At 37.7% G+C, this 21,641-nt stretch overlaps 1 protein-coding gene across 1 annotated transcript in view; it reads right to left on the bottom strand.

Annotated features, from left to right (window-relative positions):
* LINGO2 (leucine rich repeat and Ig domain containing 2) overlaps positions 1 to 21,641 on the bottom strand; it is a 304,430-nt gene that overhangs the window by 196,611 nt on the left and 86,178 nt on the right. The gene's annotated exons all lie outside the window — the stretch shown is intronic.

The raw sequence follows: 21,641 nt of genomic DNA, 5'->3' as shown, positions 1-21,641 counted from the left end.
TTAATGGGCATATGTGCAGATTTTCTTCTTCTCTTTTTTTAACCATTTAATAAACATGTATAATTTTGTTTTAAAAAGAATTTTATTTAATTAACAAATAATAAATGTATATATTTATAGAGCACAATGTGAAGTTTTGAAACATGTTTGGAATGTAGATTGATTTAGTCAAGCTAATTAACACATCCTTCTTTTCTTAGATAATTGCTTTACAAATCAGTTTTCTGGTTACTAAATTTTGTTGATTTTTCATATTTGACTATTGGGGAAGAAATTCCCAATGAAATTTTAAATTTCTTCATCACCTTTTCATATCCTGGGATTGTTGGGAATTTTGATAAACAAGAACCCCATGGCACATTTCCTGTTGTGTCGGATTGTGTAGCCAACTATAGACAAGGAACATTATTTCAAATACAATTCAGGTAACTTTTTTTATGATTGAATCTATTTCCTTTGCCTTTTCTTACAAGGTATGAGTGTGGCGTAACTGAGACCTTTTTAACTTAAAAACAGGTGACACATGACTGTTCAGCAGAAATAACTGACTTAGAGCTCCTAACCTAGACTCATTAAACTTGAGACCTTCCTTCCTTCCGTCCCTGAAAGGATGACTACCGAACTGTTTGTAAATACAGTTCTCTGGGGATGTGCTGCCTTATAAAAGAGAATCTACAGCAACTGTGAAAAGAAAGCAGTGGCTCTGGAATATTAAGGTTAATATAGGCACTGTCCAATGTTCTATGAGGTGGGAGAGCTGCTGAACTGAGCAGGCAAGTACATCTCTTGTTCTGATAGGAACCAACTGGCCTCCAGTGGAAATAATGCCTATCTTGTGTGACATATGCAGAAACAGTTCTGGTTTACAGTGATTTCTGTGAAGGGGCCCACTCAATAATGGAATGATGACCCTTGGACCTATCCTATTAAAAAAAATTAACTAAAAGGAAAGAGAGAAACTGAAAAGAGAAGTTCTAGCTGTCACGTTATTTATTGTCACACATATATGCACCAATATAGGCAAAATTTCATCTTAAGGTTCTTCTACCTTTCTGTTCCTTTTATATCAGTCCATACCCATCAACTCACAAGTCCAGAGTGTCCCATTAGGGAAAAAATTCAGAATCTCAGAACATTTTGCTCTTCCCTTAACCCTCCTTCTGCTCATATTCTTCAGTCTCTGTAATTGAAAACTGTAAAATGAACATTGTTACTTAATTTATTCTTCTACATCTATTTGGTACATTTAGTGAATATTTAATTATATTCTTCTAAAAAGAGGCAACATTTTTCCATTTTTAAAATTCTATCCTCAGTGGTTGAAACAGTTACCTGACAGTATCAGATCATAAATAGCTCTTGGATAAATGAATGGCCTGAGTGTCCAGGCACCATACTGATTTCTGGCTCTTGGCACCATATCCCAATTGTATTAGCTGTTTTTGCTCACTGAGATTTCACTATTCCCCTGATTTACTCCCTAGAACTTGGAACATTCATATTCCTGATCGGTATCATATCTTCCATTTTGACTTTTTTCTGTGGTTTCTAGTGGGTACCTCCCAAATCAGCCCCTGCCCATTGCATTGACAACTAGATCAGTGTCTCACCCAAAGGTTGAAGGGCATGGAGGCCACATTTCAGAGAATAGTACAAACACATAATGTATTTATAGAATAAAATCATTTCTAATAAACTTTAAATTATATACATTAATTGTTCTTATTTGTTGAAACCAATGTCAATAAGATTTCTCAAAAAATACAGTCGTGGCTGGGCACGGTGGCTCACACTCGTAATCCTAGCACTGTGGGAGGCTGAGGCCAGTGGATTGCTTGTCCTTAGGAGTTTGAGACTACCCCATCTCTATTAAAAAAAAAAAAGAAAAGAAAAGAAAGAAAAGAAAAAGAAAAGAAAGAAGGAGAGAAAAACTAGCCAAGCGTAGGAGTACATGTCTGTAGTCCTGGCTACCTGCAAGGCTTAGGCAAGAGGATTGCTGAAGCCCAAGAGTTTGAGGTTGCTATGAGCTATGATGCGATGGTACCCTACCCAGGGTAACAGAAAGAGACTGTCTCTCACATATACACAAATAATAACAAACAAATAAATAAAACACAGCTGTGTCCTAGGCCCTTAGAACCACTTAGGTGAAAAGTGAGGCCTATAATAAGGAGGAAGTAAAGGCATTTGGATGTACCATTATAAAAATATAAGAAGAAAAAATTATTGACAATAAACTTTTAGTACTGCCATTCATAGTTATTTTGATAATTAAAGCGCCAATTATATAACTTTAATTTTTTATTCAGTAACATGTAAAATAACTACATATTTTAAACACAAACTTACTAAAAATTATTTATAGCCAGTGTAAGCTAAAAGATAGTATTAGCATCATTTTTTTTCTAGAAGGGAAAAATAGGATACAGAAGCTGAGTGGGGGTCTTATAGGTAAAAAGGAAATTAATTACTACCATTCTCCATTTCCACTTAGAATGAGAAGGATTTCCACTTAGAATTGTGTATGGTAAAAGCCAACTACTATTTGGTATACCTTTCATTATCCAATGAAATGCGGAATTCAGTCACCTGTGATCTAGTATCTTAAGCAGATTCTATGAGGACATTCTCAAATCTTGCTTCAGAACATTTCACCTTCTTTTCACCATTTCCTTTCATCCTTGTAAAAACTAACTTACTCAGCACTTTCTAAATTATTTAATAATCCCAGCAATGAATTCTTCTAGCTAATGTCTGGCCAATAAGAAATATTAACAAATTTTCAAAATATCTTAAGATAATGCTCCTCAAAATGTTTTACTAACACATTTCTATAGAAAAGTATCAGTCGTACTCTGAGCTGTCCAGGAAGAAATAAATGTTTTGCAGTGAATTCAAAAATTCTTTTAAGTTTTATTTCATATCCTATAGAGATAAGTACAACTTGAATTAAATTTTATAATATATCCTTATATGTGAATGTTTCTGCACTGTCTCTATTGGAAATGGCAGAAAGCAATTCCAAATTAATTCAGGGAAACGGAAAGGGAGAAACTTAAGAGAAAATTCCTACAAATGAACCAATGAGTCAGTAGTCATTTCTCCAAGGACTTGAATAATATTAAATCTGTCTTTCCTTTTCTCTTGCTGACTAGGCCCCAAACTCTATCTCTGCTCTCTGTTAAGTCCAATAAAGCTTCATTCAGTCTCTTCTGTTTGGTTACTCACATAACTATTAGTTTCCATGTCTCACATAACCTGTCTCAGGCATAAATAAGTTAGTTTTTCATGCCAGAGTCTGGTTGAAAACTCATAAAAAAAAGATTTTATATACCTGGCCTGGATTGGATTAGCACTATATCAGCCAACTACAGCTGAAAAGGCAGAGAGCTGGTGGACCGTTGGATCCCTCTCAGAACCGCATGGTGTCAATAGAGGAGGAATATGCCTTTCCCCTAGGAAGGGAAAGATGCTGGTAGATCAAACACCCAGCACAGGCTACTGTACTACACTGTTTACTGTGAAATGGAATATTCTATTAACTATGGGATAAACTTGTGCTTCAACAAGATATTTTATATTTTTCACGATTATTTGTATTTCCTTGTGAACTACTCCATATACTGGAGAGGACCAGACGGTAAAGGTAAAATAGACTTGGTGGAGTTATAGAATCCCAGTATCTGGCTGTAAAAGTTATTACTTATATGGGTTTTAACTTCATTACATGTGTTCGTTCATGTTAGTTGAACAAAAATATGGCATAGCATAGTAAAGACTGATGTGGAGATACGTAGGGCACGAAATGGTCAAACAGACTTGAGGAAAGGAAGAGGGGAGTGAGGCTCCCTTTTCCTGTGCACTGTTCAAACACGGTGAGAATGCCCTGCTGAGAACGAAGCAGGGAGAGTTGTCTGCAGGAAGGCAAGTGCTGGGACACTCAGCAACACACTGCAAGTGTAGCCTTTATCCTTTGGCAAAGGAGAGGCATTAGAAAATTTAAAGCTAGAGAGGGTTATATTCATATTTACATTTCAGAAAACAACTCTGCCAGAAGTGTGTAAGGTCAATTAGAGGGGCAAGAAACCAGAGGCAGAAAATAATTTTGTAAGTCTACTATAAATACTTCAGACGAAAGGGTTATGTTTTTAATTTGAGGAGACAGCATTGAAAAAGAAGCAGAATTATAATCTGGAGTTAAGTGGGAGTTAAGAGACAGGGAATAGCCAAAGGTCAGAAAGATTTTGAATGTGAGTTACTTGTATAAACATCATGCCAATAGGCTGATAATTAGAAAACACTTTCTGGTAACCTGAGAGAAATGTGAATGCGAAGTGTTCCTGTTCTTTGCTTAGCACACCTTAAAGATCATTGAATAATACAATGCTTTAAAATTTTCAAAGGACAAAAAGTTCTAAAACATATGCAAAAATAATCTGTACATTTCAGACGGGAAGTCTGGTTTGGAAGAACTGTGCCACACGGCCTAGGAGTCATGCGTGATGACACATACACTGCTTTTTTCAATGACTTTTTTAGTTGTTCTTAAAGATTAAAAATAAATAAAAATAGAAATAGATATTCAGAGACTTTCCAACAAAATCGTGAGTACAAATCATGATGTCAAGTTACTTTTCCTTATTTCTGAACTAGAATCTGTCTGATTCAATAATCGCCAACCCCCATTACTACAACCCAATTTTCTGCCTAAACAAGATCTAACTTGCCTAATCACAGTTCACTGGACTTAGGTAAAACTCTTATAACAATTGGTCAAATGATTTGATTTCCTGCCATAACCACAACTCTTCTGCCGCAGCCTAGACATAAGCTGTCTTTGGGCCCTGGCCTGTAACACTGATCAAATTGTAACGAGGTCAGTTTACATTTCTTCAGGAAATGATTTTTGCCTATATTTTTATCTAAAGTCAAACTTATCAAATGGAACAGGGAAGATACTTTCTCTAAATATTGGAAATTATTTTTTGCTTAAATGTAATGAACATAAATATATTCATAGTCCACTAGCTGTATAATTCAGGGTGTCCCCAAAGTTGCCCCTAAAGTTGCCATATATAAGGAAAACGGAAAATTATAGCTAACTGTACCTTTATTTACAACGTATTCATTACAAGACTTTACAAAGAGGCGGCCAACATGTAAAGAATATTTTGCAAAGTTACAGACTATATAACTATAAACTACTGAAGCTGAGATTTGGGTCCAGGTATTCTGTTCCCAGAGTCCATCTATGGTAAAGGAAGAAAAATAATGAATTATGTAGGAGCAGTACAGAGCTATTCTCCTGGAAGTACAAAGGAAGCAAAAGTCACCGTAGCATTAGGCAATCTGAAAAGTCATCACGGAAGGTGACATTTGCGTGTTGAATTGTTTTATGCCTTTGAGCTGGCTGGTCCACCCCTCTATGTGGCTGGCACTGTGCCACCAGGGTAATCTCTGGGCATCTTCCAGTTAGCTCCAGACCCAAACATTGAGGTACTCCCTCAACCCACTTGCCCCCTCCTCCTGACCTGTTCCACATCTCTTTTGCCTCCTGTCTCATTTGTTGTGTTTTTATAAAGGACTCCCACTTATCACATTAGATGATTGCCAGATACTGCTCCTCCACTAAAACTTTGGGCTTTTCCACTCCACTTGAGTATGATGCCCACAGGGCCCTCGGGCAAGCTTCTCCTCAAGTCAGCTGGGCTGTTTGATGCAGTGAAGCATCAGTGCCATTTCTGGGCAATACATGGATTGGGCTAATCTTGCCAATTAATTCTAGGACAGAAAACTAGACATACAGACTCTTAATTTTTCACTGTTAGTGTTTCTAATTTTGGGAAAGACATTTTTGGTGCAAACCCAGATTCCTAAAATAAGGACAAATGCAGTCATGAAATTTACAATACCTTTAAAGAACCATGTTTCTTTATGCATCATCGGTTCAAACCGTAAGTGAATCAGTATTGTGCTTTAGTCTTTTTCATGCTAAACCTTTGTTAATGGTAGACTGAATTTGTTACTTCACTGTACTTCACCTCACTGACGCTATGACAGGCTGGGGACCCCCAAGTCCTAATATTTGAGATTAAGGAGTCTGACTAGTAGTGGTTCTCAACCTTCCTAATGCCACAACCCTTTAATGCAGTTCCTGTGGGTCGCAACTAGGACTAGGCTGGACTAGGGGTAAGTAAAGAAAAAAAGAAGAACAGGCAATTCACCACTGCCCTTCTCAAAAGATGCCTGGTTTTCTTTGTTTAAACCATATAGTAGCTTAAGTGAAAAAAATAAAAAAGGTCTCAGTACATCACAATCTCAAATTCGTTATTACCATGCCATTCCCCATTCACTGTTAGTTTCAATGGAAGTAAAAATAAATGTGAGAAAATGAATTCTGAAATAAAAAAAAAATCATCAAGCCTGTATATACTTTTGCCAAAAATTATTTTCCTTTTTTTCTTTATTCCTTTTGAACTGCTGTATTTCCCTCTAGAGAAGCTGAGCAAGGCTTCTATTCAATGTGTTTAGTTATTTTCCCCTCTGAATTTACCAAATCTTACCTTACTAAATGAATTTCATATTTAATGATTAGAATATTGATTATTATATTTTCCAGCTCGGAAAACAGTCTGTTTTATATATCAAGAAGTATATTTTGCTCCAGAGTCCTAGCAAAATGGGGGAAAAAAGCAAGGGGAATAGGGGAGCAACAACAAAAAAATGAAAAAGAATTCAGCAAAACTATTATTCACCCAACACAAACCTGCGAAACACATCAACAGTATACTCCTGATCCCGTATACATCATTACTACCTGGGTATGGCTTATAATATAATCACCTTTCAAAAGGTAATTTTCATGCATGCATGCATTTATTTATTCCATAAACATTTGCCAAAAACCAAGTACCTGTATGGGGAAAATACTTTGTTACAAGGTCATGTAAAGATGGAACAGACACAACCTTTGTCTGCAGAGAAGTTCTAATCAATAAGAAGAGGTAAAACGCATACAATATATCATAAGTCATAGGCAGTGTTGCTGAAGAACTTGTTTTCTGGAGCCAGATTGCTTGTGTTCAACTCGAGGCCTTGGCACTTATTAGTTTCAAGTTTCCTCAGTGGAAAAAGAAGGGTTAATAAAAGTACCTACCCCATGTGTGTTTGTAGTTAAAGTTAAATGAGCTAAGGTATGCAGGGGTTTAGTGTAGTAATTGTCTCACAGTGACCAAGAAATACGATCTATTGTTGTGAATGACTATTGATTTATGAAAGTAGGACACTCCTGTATGCACTCACAAAAGTTTGGAAATCATGAGATTTTCAAATAAGATGGTTAATAGGAGGGTGATCATTTTTGTTTGATTTTAAAAGGACACTCAGGAATGGTTTATGGCATTTATTAAAGTCAAGGAAGAATATCATTCTAGTTTATTGAAATAGGAAAGGAAAGGGAGTATACAAATTGAATATATAAAAAGATTTTATAAAAAGTGAAAGAACATTGCTGGGTGTCCTGAGTTCAAGACCAGCCTGCTGGGCAACATAGTGAGGCCCCATCTCTAAAAAAAAAAAACCAAAATTACCTTTTTTTTTAAACTAAAAAAATGGAATGTTAGGTTGGCTAAACTAATCCCATCTTGAGAAGCCATTCAGTGAGACTCTGTTAGAGGTGGACATAACTCAAATATGAGAGGCATGCTGGAGGCTCATACTTGCACTTGCCCAGTTACAGACCCATCTGAGAGAAATATGCTTACATGCTGATAAGAAGAACCTGCCAGGAAAGTTCTTATAATGAGATAACATCTTCAACATCCTGATGAGAACAATAGTTTGGTAGTCCAGCTCTCTCAGCCAGATATAGAAGACCAGCCTCCCTCCCTAAACCCTGGCTAACATCCTTTAGATCTTAGCCCACTTGCACCCAAGTGTCAAAATAAAAATGCTGCCTTTGTTTCACAAGTGAACTTTTGGATTCTGTCAGTTCCTCATATTTCTTAGGAAATTGAAAATTTCTCCTGTTACTTATACTCCCACTACTCTGTGCTATTTTACTGACCTACTAAGGTGTGACTCTTCTGGGGTCCCTAATGAAGTGTCACAGATGGTCTATGTGGACTCTCCTTTGTGCACAGCCAGAAGTCAACCTTCTCTCAGTTCTGTGTGTCTCTTGGAATTGTTAGGCATAAATATTCCTAGTGGCAATTTTCCAGCCTGCAGAATATCAACCTATGTGTATATGGTTTATTGTTAAGGAAGAGGCTCAAGGGTTCTGGATCTTTTTCTCAATGTAGCTCCTTCTTCTCTGATCTCTTGTCCTGCAAATTCTGCAAATGTGCAGACATCTCAGCTTCCTCAACCTCTGATACCCTTCTTCTCAGTTTTTTAAGACTCCGGTGCTCTGGTAGGGATTTCCAGTTCTGCACCATTATCTATAAAGTGCCTCTAGGCATAAATTCTGTGTGATTTTTGAGTTTACCTCGTTTGCCTCCCTTCTCTGAGGCAGCACAGTCTCTCTCTGACTGCTGTCTAAATTTTTGAAAACAGTTGTTTTATAAATTTATCTAGTTTTCTCATCGATTATTGTGGGAAAATAACTCTTGTTCTGGTTTACACAGTAATGGCTGAAGCAGAAGTTGCTTAAATTGTCACCCTGTGGATTAAAAAGCTCCCCAGGTGATTCTAGTACAAACCAGGTTTGCAAACAATTAGACTGGGCACAGAAGTCATCTCCTTCCCTACAGCTTCTGCACTGGGAGGCGTCTTCATAGGAGTGAGGAGGTCTGGTTTTATCAGCCTGTATCCCTTTATCTTCTACTGCTAATCATGCCACATTTTCCTCTGGGAGGCTATATGCATACAACTTCAGCCCCTAAAATAGCAATTCTATGGCCACAATGACGTGATTGTTAGACATATGCTGGGATTTTTGTCTTCTGGAGGAGAATCTGTGTGCAGTGAGTTTGGGAAATGTCTTGATAACATCACTTGTTACCCAACTCTTTTTTTTGGGAGTCACAGTCTCACTTTATTGCCCTTGGTAAAGTGCCATGGTGTCACAGCTCACAACAACCTCAAACTCCTGGGCTCAAGTGATTCTCTTGCCTCAGTCTCCTGAGTAGCTGGGACTACAGGAGCCTGCCACAACAGGGTCTCACTCTTTTTAGAGACAGGGTCTCACTCTTCCTCAGGCTGGAACTCCTGAGCTCAGGCAATCCATCTACCTCAGCCTCCCAGAGTGCTAGGATTACAGGCATGAACCACCATGCCTGGCCTTACTTGACTCTTTTTTGAGCCTAAAGACAGATCTACCTTTGAATATTTCAGGTCCATTAGCCAATGAATTTTATTTCTGCTTAAGTTTAGATTTTATTTTGTTTGTATTAATTGGAGCATGAATTTGCTTTCTCGCAAGAATCATGAAATCCTGATACCTACAGTAGGGCTAAAATCCTACATCCATTTTGGGTAGAGTGAAAATAGCAACTGGGAGGCCTCTTCAGAAAAATAATCTAGAAACTATAAAAAAACGATATACTTGGCCTTCCAATCTCTAGAGTCAAAGTCTCTAAGAGCACATATTTCTGTGTTTGTTGTTAAGGTAGCTCACAAGTGGCACTATTGTTTCTTTTCTTCTTAATTTGCACTGCTTATGCATTTCTTTTCAAATGCACTTACTTGCTTTTCAGTGACTATAAGTCAGGCTCCAAAATGGATAATTCACATACACGCAGAGCCATGCATACGGAACACACATATAACGCACATTGCTCTGGATGTGTGCATAAATGATTACATGAATGGCTAATGCCAGGGCCTAAAGATTGGTGGGACCTAAATTGTATTAAAGTAATCACAACACACAGGAGTAGTCATTAAATGAAGTTGTCACTCCACTTCCACACAGTGGGAGGTGTCCTCCCAAAGGACACTACATGACTATGAGTGGTTTTCCCAGCCAGCGTCCCTTCCCACCTCTTTGAAGAACCTGATGAATGAAACGTGTCTGACTGAATGGCAATCATTTACTGAACAGCCCACAGGCTCCGGTACCGTGCGGACTGCTTAATATACCTTGATATGCCTCCTCCAATTTATACATGAGGCAAACACCTGTCCCCATGAATTCAATTCTTTCAGTCTTTAATAGGCAAAAACAAAACAAAACAAAACAAACAAACAAACAAATTCCAAAGCAAAAATCAATTCTCTGATTCATGTATGTGCTAAACACTTGGCAGCTATTGTGTAAAGAGTATGAAAACGCTTTGTTCTTCTTATTTTCAATTTGCACAGTTTGACAGCTCGATTCACTCTTCCACATTGTTGAGAGAGCAGCACACAGAATACAAAGAAACATCTGACCAAACTCCAATCATTATCCAGATGCATTTTTTTTGGCTAAAATTGAAATATTTTTAAAAATTTGTAGAGTTAGGGAAAGTAGGAAAATGATAATAGTTTTTATAGGAAAAGTTTCATTTTAATTGTATTTAAAATATAGCAGTTGTAGATTCAGTCTAAAATGGGCCAATCATCTTTGTTTTCCAAAAATGTGCTATTTGGTCATTGAGGCGCTGGTGATAGCTGTGGTACAGTGAATTGAATGTTCTCATAGCAGCATGGCCATAATCCTCACCACAGTAAATCAAAACCCAAATCAAGTGCAACCTGAAATCAGAAAGAAGGCGAGAATACAGAATGTGAAGAAACTAAGAAACCCCGGTCTGCAGGGAGCAGCATGGAACAAACTTACAGAGGGAAGGAGAGCTTTGGCGACTCCTCACTTACGGTCTATACATTACCAAGTCCAGCTTTCAAAGGCCTTCTCCTGGCAACTGGAACGGTTTTAGGCAGAGCCATGCTTGGTCAAGGCATGGGTTGTCCCTGAAAAGGCCACTTGCACGGTCTTCCCCAATACTAAAACCCAATCGAATTGTGGATAGAGGTTGTTATAGGTGTCACAGAGGACTTGGGAGGCTCTTAAGAACACTGAAAAGATGAAGTGTCTCTAGGGCATGGACAGAAGTCCCCAAATCCAGGACAGTAGAAGTTATATACAATGCAAATATGCACTGGGGCTATTGCTGCCCAATAATTTATCTCCTTTTTTCACCCAAATTCCAACATGTAGACCTTGTATGCTGACTAAAAAATGTAGGCTTTAGATCTTGGTTGAAACACAGTAGAAACAGCATCTCCTAGTATAGGAGCTACTGCTGATGCTTAAGGTCACAACTGAGAATTCTACCTGCACTCAGCTCGAGCACTCCCCATGCATTATCTCAATAAATCCATATAAGCACCTGGCAAAGAAGAGTATCTTTTAAACATCTCAAAACTAGGGTACTCTTGACTTAAGTGTTGGATATTGTGGTGATTCAAAACACGTTGATCTATGAATAATAAATCCATAATCACACCCATAAAGTTACCTATGAACAAGCAGCTTTAAAGGAAAAAATTTCAGGGAGGGTGAGGAAAGGAGTTTAGGAGTTAGTGCGGAGGCTGTGTGGTGATGCCTCAGTTCATTGTCTGTAGGCATAATTTCCTCGATTTTTTTCTGATGCACTTTTTTCTTGCTCTAACTCCTTAACTCCTTTTTTGGTTCATCTGCTTTGCAGACTCTTTTGCTTTTTCATTTTCTACAAATGAATGTTAAGGAAAAAAATACCGGGTGAAATATTGCCTTAGCTTATGGCCTACTGCCCGCAGGTATGCACAACTCTCATCTCCCCAGCTTGCACAGACCGGAGCAAGCCTGGGATGCCAACTTCCTGGAGTCTAACATCTGTAGTTATGAACTTGTTGCAACTATTCTCTTTGACTGTAACTGTTAGATTCAACCCCCAGGTGCTTAACTGTTTTAAAATTGTGTTGTCTACAGCCCCCAATTCGGTAGAGGCAGTTTCCCCTTCAAAATACTCTCAATGATTGTAGTTATAAAGATAGCTTAAAGATTTTAGGGTTTCTTTTTTGTATATATAAAATGATACACTTTAGGATTACTGGAGCTTATCAGTGTATTAGAAGTGGAAAGCAATAATTAAGCATCCAATAATACCCTGCCTAAATTTCTGCTTCATTTTCCTCATATTCTTCGTTGTGAATTCCAGAAAGACCTGGCAGCTCACGCTCCCTAAAATGCATTTATATCTGCTATTTTCTCTCTTATATTCCAGGACTTGATACTGTGAGGCAGATAGCTGAACTCTAAGGGAGTGGAAAATTGGAAAGTTCGAAAAAAAATAAGAGAATAAAAACCCTTCTTTTCACTGAGGCTTAAAGGGATAGGACCAATTTTCTGGGTTATATATAGCGACTAAGAGACCAGAAGATGAGCAAGTTATCTACCACCAGGTAAAGGAGAAGGTAAACTTCAAGGGAGACGTGTCACAATGGAATGGGACCACTGCCATTTTAACTTTTAGTAGGTACTCTATATAGAGAGGCATGGATCATCAGTCTGCATCAAAAATTCCATGCATTATAAGTGCTCAGCTACACTGGCTTTTTTTGAGATAGGGTATTGCTCTGTCACCTGTGCTACAGTACAATGGTGTCATCACAGGTCACTGCAACCTTAAACTCCTGGGCTCAAAAGATCCTCTTGCCACAGCCTTCCCAGGAGCCAAGGCACATGCCACGACACTTGCCTTATATTTCTATTTTTGAAAGACAGGGTCTCACTTTGGCTCAGGCTGGTCTCAAACTCCCAGCCTCGAAACAATCCTCTACCTCAGCCTCCCAAAGTACTAGGATTACGGGGGTGAGACACTGTCTGGTCCATACTTGCTTTTTGACCACAAATGTTGTAAGAATGTTTGTTTCACTGTGTATATCATTAGTGAGGAATGACTTTTCATTAAATAGTTTAGCATAGTATGTGTACAGGAAGGGTCTGATCTGCACTATGCCTTTTGGGTTTTATCTTGGTTAGCCATTTAGCCATGGGTAATTTTCTGTAACTTTTGGAGTATAAATTATTCATTTAATTCAGAAAACTTTACTTCGATACAAGATTAAAAGTAGCTGATCACTTCCAACTCCGCTTAAAAAATTAATTCATTCTTCATAGTCTACCAAGTTCAAAGAAAGTATCCCCAAATTAAGGAAATCTATATCATAAAATGCTGGCATTGTCTCACTTAAAATAAAGGGCTATCAAAGAAATGTTTCCTCAGGTATCAACATGGATACACCAAGCTTTTGCAGAAGAACACAACAGTGAAAATAAAAATGCACCTTGTTTCTGTTACGCTATTCCAAAGACTGCTCAGTAGAGGATTTGGCTCAGTGTAGATGACAGCTGCTTGGTGTGAGCTGTGACATTTCTAAAACAAGAATCCACTCAGAACTATAAGTGTGCATTTCTGCATTAATTGCAAAGGTAAAAGAAAAGAAAAGTTCCCTCTTTGGAACAGAGAAGTAAACGTGGAATGAAAATTATAATGGGTCAGAACATTGCTAAGTAAAGCCATTTGCTTTCAGTTTACAAAAGGCTACTTGTTCAGGAGTCTTTGTACAGGCTGTTTCCTCCTCCTCTCTTCACCAGGCCCTTGCTCCTCCCCAATCTCTGTCTCTTCTTCCTTCTCTGTCTCACACTGACAGATACACACAAACACACACACACATTCTCCACAAGCTTTTGCACGTCTTCCAACTAATGCTTGCTCAGCCTTCACATTTCAGTTCAGACATAAAGTCATGCAGGGACGTGACCCTGATTCAGGTCGCTGTTATGAGCTTCTCTCAGCTTCCCTCGGTGCACCCTGTCCTACCACCATGATAAACATCACACTGTACGATGATTGCCGGAACACTTGTTTGTATCTCCCAGTAGACCGTAAACTCTGAGAGGAGAACCACATATATTTTACATCTAGCTCAGTGTTTTCTCTGTGAAAAATGTTTATTAAATTAATGCATCAATGAAAAAACTTTACAGAATGACTTGTCTATGATAAAACTTATTCAATGGATGAATGTATTTGATGACATAAAATGTCAGTGAACTGAGATAAAGAGAGGTGACTGTCACAAAGGCAAAGGGTAGTAGCAACATTTTAAATTGCCTCTAGGAGAAACGGTGCCCTTACCAAAGCTTCAGTCTTTTTGGTTCTTCCAGAGGATGGGTGCTCATGATTGAAATAGATGTGTCAGATTATCCAAGGCTGATGTCACTGGACATTTGAATCATATAATAAACTCTTTTGGATCTGGGTCCAGGCATTTAAAGCAAACTTCTAATTATAAATTAACTGAAGGGCATTTGGATAGGAGATTGCTCCATTTCTTACTCTCCATGTACTTATGAATCAAATCCCTGGGTTTGCAAATCAGAGCACCAGACCCCTAAACTAGGGTGAATTCATACAAACATTTCCTATGATGTCTGTCTGGGTGGTCAGTTCGTCATTCTAGTAAAGCAATCCTCTGTCTTATCATGTCATTTGAATTTTATATTAACAGGTGAATAAAGCAGAAGCCCTCTAAATAGAAGCTTTAGAATGGTTAAAAAAAAATAGGATATATGAATTTGCTAGTTTTCCTAAATTTCCTATCATTGTTAGGAATCTAAAAGGTTTTTATGGAGCATAGAATACACCCAATCTCAATTATGCCACCCAAGGAATATATACAATGTATTAGATAGTATTTCTCAAAATAAGGATGATCCTTTTTAAAGAAAAAAATATTATTTAAGTTGAGCTACCTAAATCATTCCCATTTATAATATTTATGCTATTACTTAGCCAGAGATGAATTATTAATCCTTTTAAACATGCCTCTTATAAAACAATGAAATAAAAATAAGTTTAGAAATTAAATGTAAATAAGACCTGAAATCCCATAAAATTAGAATTAACAGAATTAATTATAATTTTTTTAAAAGCAAAATCATGATTTTGAACTTTAACACAGAAGTCACTTCTAGGGCAGATTCTTAGGAGAAAAGAATGATAGAGAGAAGAGAAGAAAGATACCCTGTGTTATTTGCTCTATCCTCAATGCCTACCTAAAAACATGCCCACGTATGGTAAGTGCTCACTAAAACTTGTGCGATTAATAAAGAAATACATTTTATGACTGTTTTCCTCTATTTAAATTTCTGTGCAGCCAGCAGAAACATCATTTGGCTTTTACTTAGTGATAATGCTTTATTGTCCAACTCAGTAAGCTTCTGTTCTTTATTCAATAGCTCCTGACAATAACATAAGTAATATTTGGCATTATTGTAAACTCAAACATGATCGTCCAAACCAAACACCAAGACTTTGCTATTTGCTATCATTTGGTCATCAAGATGATCCAACGTATATGGCAATTTTTTTTTTTTTTAAGAGTGTCACTATGTCACCCGCAGTAGAGTGCTGTGGTGTCATAGCTCACAGCAACCTCAAACTCTCGGGCTTAAGTTATTCTCATGTCTCAGCCTCCTGAGTAACTGGGACTATCGGCACCCATGATAATGCCCAGCTATTTTTGGTTGCAGTTGTCATTGTTATTTACAGGTCTGGGCAGGGCTTAAACCCACCAGCCTTGGTGTATGTGGCTGGCGCCCTACTTACTGGGCTATGAGCACTGAGCCTATACTTGTAATCTGATTTTCAAACCTTAAGAGCAAAACTTTATTCTGGATTTGATCATAACACAGAAAAAAGAACATAATGAAAAAACTGGTAAAAAGAAAAAAACAAAAAACAAAAAACTGGAGTTTAGTTTATGGTAATGAGCCACTGATGATTTCTTAATTTTAAAAAATATTCCACAGTAACGTAAGATGGTAACTTTAGGGCACACTGAAATTGCATGAAGACCATTCTGGAGTTTTCTGTACTACCTCTGTAACTTTGTGGTAGATCTAAATTTATCCCTGTAAAAAAAATTAAAGATAAAAATTCAAAAAAATATTATGGTAAATATTCTCTAGTGTTCCAAAGTCTTGTGTAAATTCTCAGAACACTACAGACTGTGGTTCTGCCACAAAGGAATTTATAACCCAATCAAGGACACACTCTGAAGATCGCTAAGTGATACTGAGTAAAAGTGCAATAAAATAGTAGAGAATAAAGACAGTGGACAAAGACAATGGTCATCATGTAAGACTTCATGGATCTGTTGAGGTTTAAAATGATTTTGTCTGATGGTAAGATGCAGAGATCTAATTCCAGGTAGGGGAACAGGATGAGAGAGGGTATGGGAAGTAGAAATTAAACCACGGAGATAGTGAGTGAGTGAACTCTTTACAACTGTAAGGGGATGGGGAATGGAGTTTGAGATTGAGTGTGGGGTTTGGTAGTGGAGACCTCCAAAGCTAAGCATGGTTGATTAACTTTGAAGAGGAGTAAATTACTTCCTATTGGCATTTCAGATCCTTGAGGGCACCAAATGGGTCTAATTCATCTCTTTGTCTCAAGAAGCTAACACAGCACTGGACACAAAGGCAACACTTATTGCTATGATGCAAGTAACTTTTCATATATGCTTTTGCATAAATATCTCCCTATATCCTTGGGGAAAATTCATAGAAAATTCATAGAAGTTGATTTCTTAATCAGAGGGCTGTGTGTGCGTGAACACACATACACACACACACACACATTACTGAGACCTATTAGCAGGATGCTTTCTATCAGCCAAGCATTGTATGTCTGCCTACACCTACAACAGTCAGGTTTAGAGCTTAGTAAAAAAAAAAAAAATTCAATCTAGTTGATCCATTCCATGTATAGCAGGTTTTAACATAGGAACTGGAAGCTCACACAAGTATGAGGCAAACAAAGCTGAGAAAATCTGCCACCCCAAATCTTGGCCAGCAACAACAAAACTGTGCAGTACCTCACCCAAGTCACTGTGAATCTAAAGGACCTCTGGAAACATTCGCCAACTTTCTGAGCCTGCAGCCTAATCTTCATTAGCAGGTAATCAAGAGGCATTTCAAACTCCACACTTGCCCATTATGTGTGACTGCAATTTGCTTCCAGACAAAACCAGCCCCTTCTTTCTCTCCCTCCTTCCAAAGCTTTCACAAATTCCTCTCACTGTTGATACTGACACAGAATGAGGCTCTCAAAAATGTGGGTGTAACCTCTCTCTGTGATTCTGACAATCCAATCCAATATCCCCAAGGAGACACTATCAACTGCATGAGTGGCATTTCATTTTTAGAGAAATTTTGTTATTGATCATGTAATATAAATCATAAAGCAAATATTTGGAACTCTGTTCTAGAATGTAATACTAGGAGATATGACCCTCTGCATACAAACAGTCTTGATGGTACCCCAATTCAGGGATGTGTTTCTGGACCACATGTGGTGAGTTTTTTGGGCAAAAAATGAATTGGTCTGCTAGATAGGGATGATTGCAAGTCCTGTTCACTGTGGGAGGCAGACAGGCTGAATTCATTACAGACCTTCCAACTCAGGGTAAGGTGCCCAATCAGAGGAATGTCTGCATGACTATCCCTGCATGGGGAAATCAGCAGTGCAGGCAGCTGAGACCATCAATTAGTAGCTTTGGCTAGAGAAGCTGAGATGTCTGTTTGAGAAGCTGAGAACTGGTCTCCCCTCTCCTTCTCCTGCTTGCATGATTATCTGGCCTCTTCAGATGTTCCATTACCCTGTTTACCTGTTTACACTTTACCCAACCTTCCTGGGGGCTGTAATCTCCCCTCTCCCATTTTTGACTTTGACTGTTGACTACTGACTGCTGTGCATCCTTGCACATATACTCTGTTATGTAACCAATTAAAAGACTCTAGGAAACAGGACAGGTGCTGCACTGTTCTCATGCTGCCACCAGGCACATGAAACAGTGTATACCCTTACAGGCTTCCGCTTTTATGCACTAAGTTTGGTGTAAGGTTCATGCTTTCCTCAGCACTGTCTCCCTTGCTGGCTACTGTTCCAGGATGGGATCCACTAGATTCCTGATAGTTCACTCTTGTTAAACTGTTGGTTCTAGTACCCCTCTCTAGCCCTCTTTGATGTTTGGTCTCCAAATCATCTGTATTAGCTCTAATAACCCTAGTCTGCCCAGGGTGAAGCTCCTGCTCTGGTGATGGCCTATATGCTGGTCCTGATGGTGAAGGTCAAGGAGGCAATGTGCGTATGTGTATATTGATATGACCTCCTCAGTCAGAAAAAAAGTACCTGAAGAAAGGAATGATTATCATCTTTATCTTACTTGCTCCTTTACACAAAAGTCTGTGTTGCTCCCTGCTGAAAATACTTCCATGGCTTCTCTTACTTGGGGGATAAAATTCCAACTTTTAAATATTGTGTTCAGAACTATTCACACACATCCTTCAAACTGCCTTATTAGGGTGCCTCCTGCTAGTTCCTCATGTACCTTTGAGAGTCCAGCACAAGAGGCTACTTTGTTCTCCTTTTGTACTGATGTTCACACAATCCTTTCCATCTGGGGTGTTTTTAACCTAAAATGTTTCTTCCTGAAAAAATTCCATTTCAGCTTTGAGAGACAGTTCAATTTCACTTTCACCTGAAACATCTCTAACGAAGGACCTTTTTGCCCTGGATTAATTGTGCTCCTTACTTCTGCAGCACCAGGATACTTTGTCTACACATCAGTAGCAGCAGTTTCCATGTGGAATTTTAATTGTTTATGCCATTCATATATCCTCTCCATTAGAGTGACATCAGTGAGGGCAAAATAACCTACACGTCAGTATTTAGATTCCCATCACCAAGTAGATTATGTTCAATAAGGGTTTAATGGTCTGAATTTAATAAAATATCTGACATTTATATAATGCCTTATAGTTCACAAAATGCTTTCACAGACATTCTTTTACTCGATCCTTATAACAAGCTAGTGAGGCAGATTTTTTTATTATTACTATATTGCAGATAAGAAAATGAAAGCTTAAGAATATTTAGGATCTGCTTAGCACACAAAGACTCATGATAAATTCTTCTTGATTGATGGTTTGATGTAGACAGTTGACCTCAGCTCTTTCCCTTCACAGGACACATGAACACATGCAGTCGTCCTTTCCTAGCCTGGTGTTAGCAGCCTGCATCGCACATTGCTATTCAATCATTTATAAACCAAGAACCACATTTTCAACCTTTCCTGGCAACTTCCTCCACAAACATGCCCTAAGATGTGGCTCTGACACCACCTTGGACACTTTTCCTATTAAATTAGCACCATGACCCTTAAACATTTGTTGAATTTCCTTGACTCTACTTGATTGAGAAAGTATTTTCCAAGTCTTAGGCATCCCTCAAAATTTCAGGCAGTATAAATGCAAATGCTATTCTGGAAACATAAGGGTGCATGTCCAGAATGTAGATTTCTTATTTCAACTTGAAGGAGCTCTTCTGTTATATTCTGATAGAATTTTCCTTTGTTGTGTATTTAGGGAATATTACAGATGACCTTTGTAAAGGGTGGTTTCTTTGAGTATAGCTATAAATAGAAGCAGGCTAAAAAGTTTGGGATATTACTAGCTTGTTGAAATGGAATTTACAAAAAAGTTCTGAATTGGAGCAGGCCAAAGTTCTAAAAGATTCTCCTCTTTGCAGCCCAGCCGTTAAAAAAGGAAGGAGAATGGATTCAGAACTCCAGAAATTAGACACCCTGCTGGGCATTTCACCTCATAACAAAAATTCCACACAATGTTTCAATAGTATCCACACTTCATAGATGAGGAAACTCTGACCCAAATAGTGGATGGTTTGGAAGGCTCATTCATGCACTATTACCTCCCACAGGCGAAACTGCCAATAATTTATTATTCTACAGCCTGTCCCTTATTCTTTACTTTTTCATTATTCTTTAAAAAGGGCATCTACTTTAGACTTTCCAATCAATGGTCTCTAACAGTTGTTCTGAATTCATGTAAGAATTTATGCAAAAGGAAATGTCTCTTTTCTTTTACTGCCTCTAGATAGATCCTGAATTCCTGGCAGTTATGAAGCCTACTTGTAAATCATCATCTACTATCAACCTTCCATCACTTTATCTTTGCCTTGCCCCCTGAGTTGTAACAGGCCAAAACCTATTGGCACAGCCTTGTCTATCTGCTTGACACTTCAGGGCATAAACCATGGGTTGAAATCAAGCTGCAGACACTAGCAGCCCCCGCAGTGTTGTGATAAAATTTAAATTACAACGTAGAGAAGGCAATGTATATATTATATTTAAATGCCTGGCTCTCACCTATAGTAAGAGGAAACATGAAACTGCAGTTTATAATCTCGGTAAACTCAGAACATGAAATGCCTTATGAATGGAATAAGTATTCAAAATATATACCAAATGGCAATGAATGCTTCTGCAAAAACTGTCTAAGAATTGAATATGGATAAAAGATAGGAGTTAATTTAGACACCAGAGGGGTTTTGGCTTCAGAGTACTACACGCATTAATATTCATTACAAAAGTAAGATTTGATAACGAGAGAAGGAACATGGACAAAGCCTTGGTGATAACAGGAAATTATCTTCTCAATGTTCAGGGAACATTTTGCTCTCCATCTTCACAAGTGAAAGTTGACACTGAAAGTTATGTTTTCTTTAGACTGTGTATTTTCTTTCAAAAATGTGCTCTTTTCAAAGCTGGATTCTTATGTTTTTATTCTGGCAATTACAATATAATTGATTCTAGTCAAATGCATATCAGCTGGAAGGCTTCCAATCTGAGAAACTTTCCACTGGGAAAGAAAAGTCAAGTGAATAGTGTAGTACAGCAAAAATAACTTCTACTGGCTTCTTTCAAAATTGGAGATGATACATACCCTGTTTGCAATTTTTCTTAATCCATAATCCATGTATTATATCAGGTTTCACCTATAACATCAGCCAGATAGATTTGGAGGGAGAAAAAATGAGATTCAAAGCATAATATAGTTTTTGAAGACTTGATGAAACCCACTTAAATGAATTGAATAGCAACCGGACATAAGTGTCAAACTTTTTTTATAAATATATACATTTGGTGTCTCCTAGATCCATTTATTTAAAGTTCCTCCCTTATTTTATTGGAAACTGATCCTTGAAAGGGTTTATAGCATGCCCAATAGAATCTCTGAGAACTGGTCCAATGTGTGTGGAAGCATTGAGTTTTATCTTATTTTCTTTAATTCTATAAATATATATGCAATATGTTTCCTTAAAAAATCACTTACAGAAACATACAGAATTCTAGATTTATAGTACCTTGCTCATTTTGGGTTCTCTTTCTTAATTTTTTTCTTACCAAAAGACAAATATGGTTTCTAAGAATGAATATTAATAGACTTTTGTGGCTAAAACTGTTAATATTTCATATATTAAATGAGAGAAAATAAAATAATTCATAAAATAAACCTTTGGAATGAATTATTTATTTTAGTTTTTGAATAAATATTATAAGCACAACATAGGTAACTGCTAACCTAAAAAGTCTATAATGACATTAGCCTTCATATCTGTATTATCTATTATCTATCCCTTTACTGATCTGTCACTCACTATGTGACCTTGGGCAAGGAGAGGTCTGCAGGTGCTCCAGTGAGCACTGGGGGAATAAAACCAGAGAACGTTTCTGTAAACTATGGCAGGCATTTCAAGATAGGTCTAGGAAAGAAAAGCAGAGTCCATTTTTCATCCCTCATCACTGGG

The sequence above is a fragment of the Otolemur garnettii genome, unplaced genomic scaffold (genome assembly GCF_000181295.1).
Source record: "Otolemur garnettii isolate 467f Iridium unplaced genomic scaffold, OtoGar3 scaffold00006, whole genome shotgun sequence".
Taxonomy (NCBI): domain Eukaryota; kingdom Metazoa; phylum Chordata; class Mammalia; order Primates; family Galagidae; genus Otolemur; species Otolemur garnettii.
Note: the sequence above shows the minus strand (reverse complement) of the source record. Positions and strands in the feature narration are given on the sequence as shown.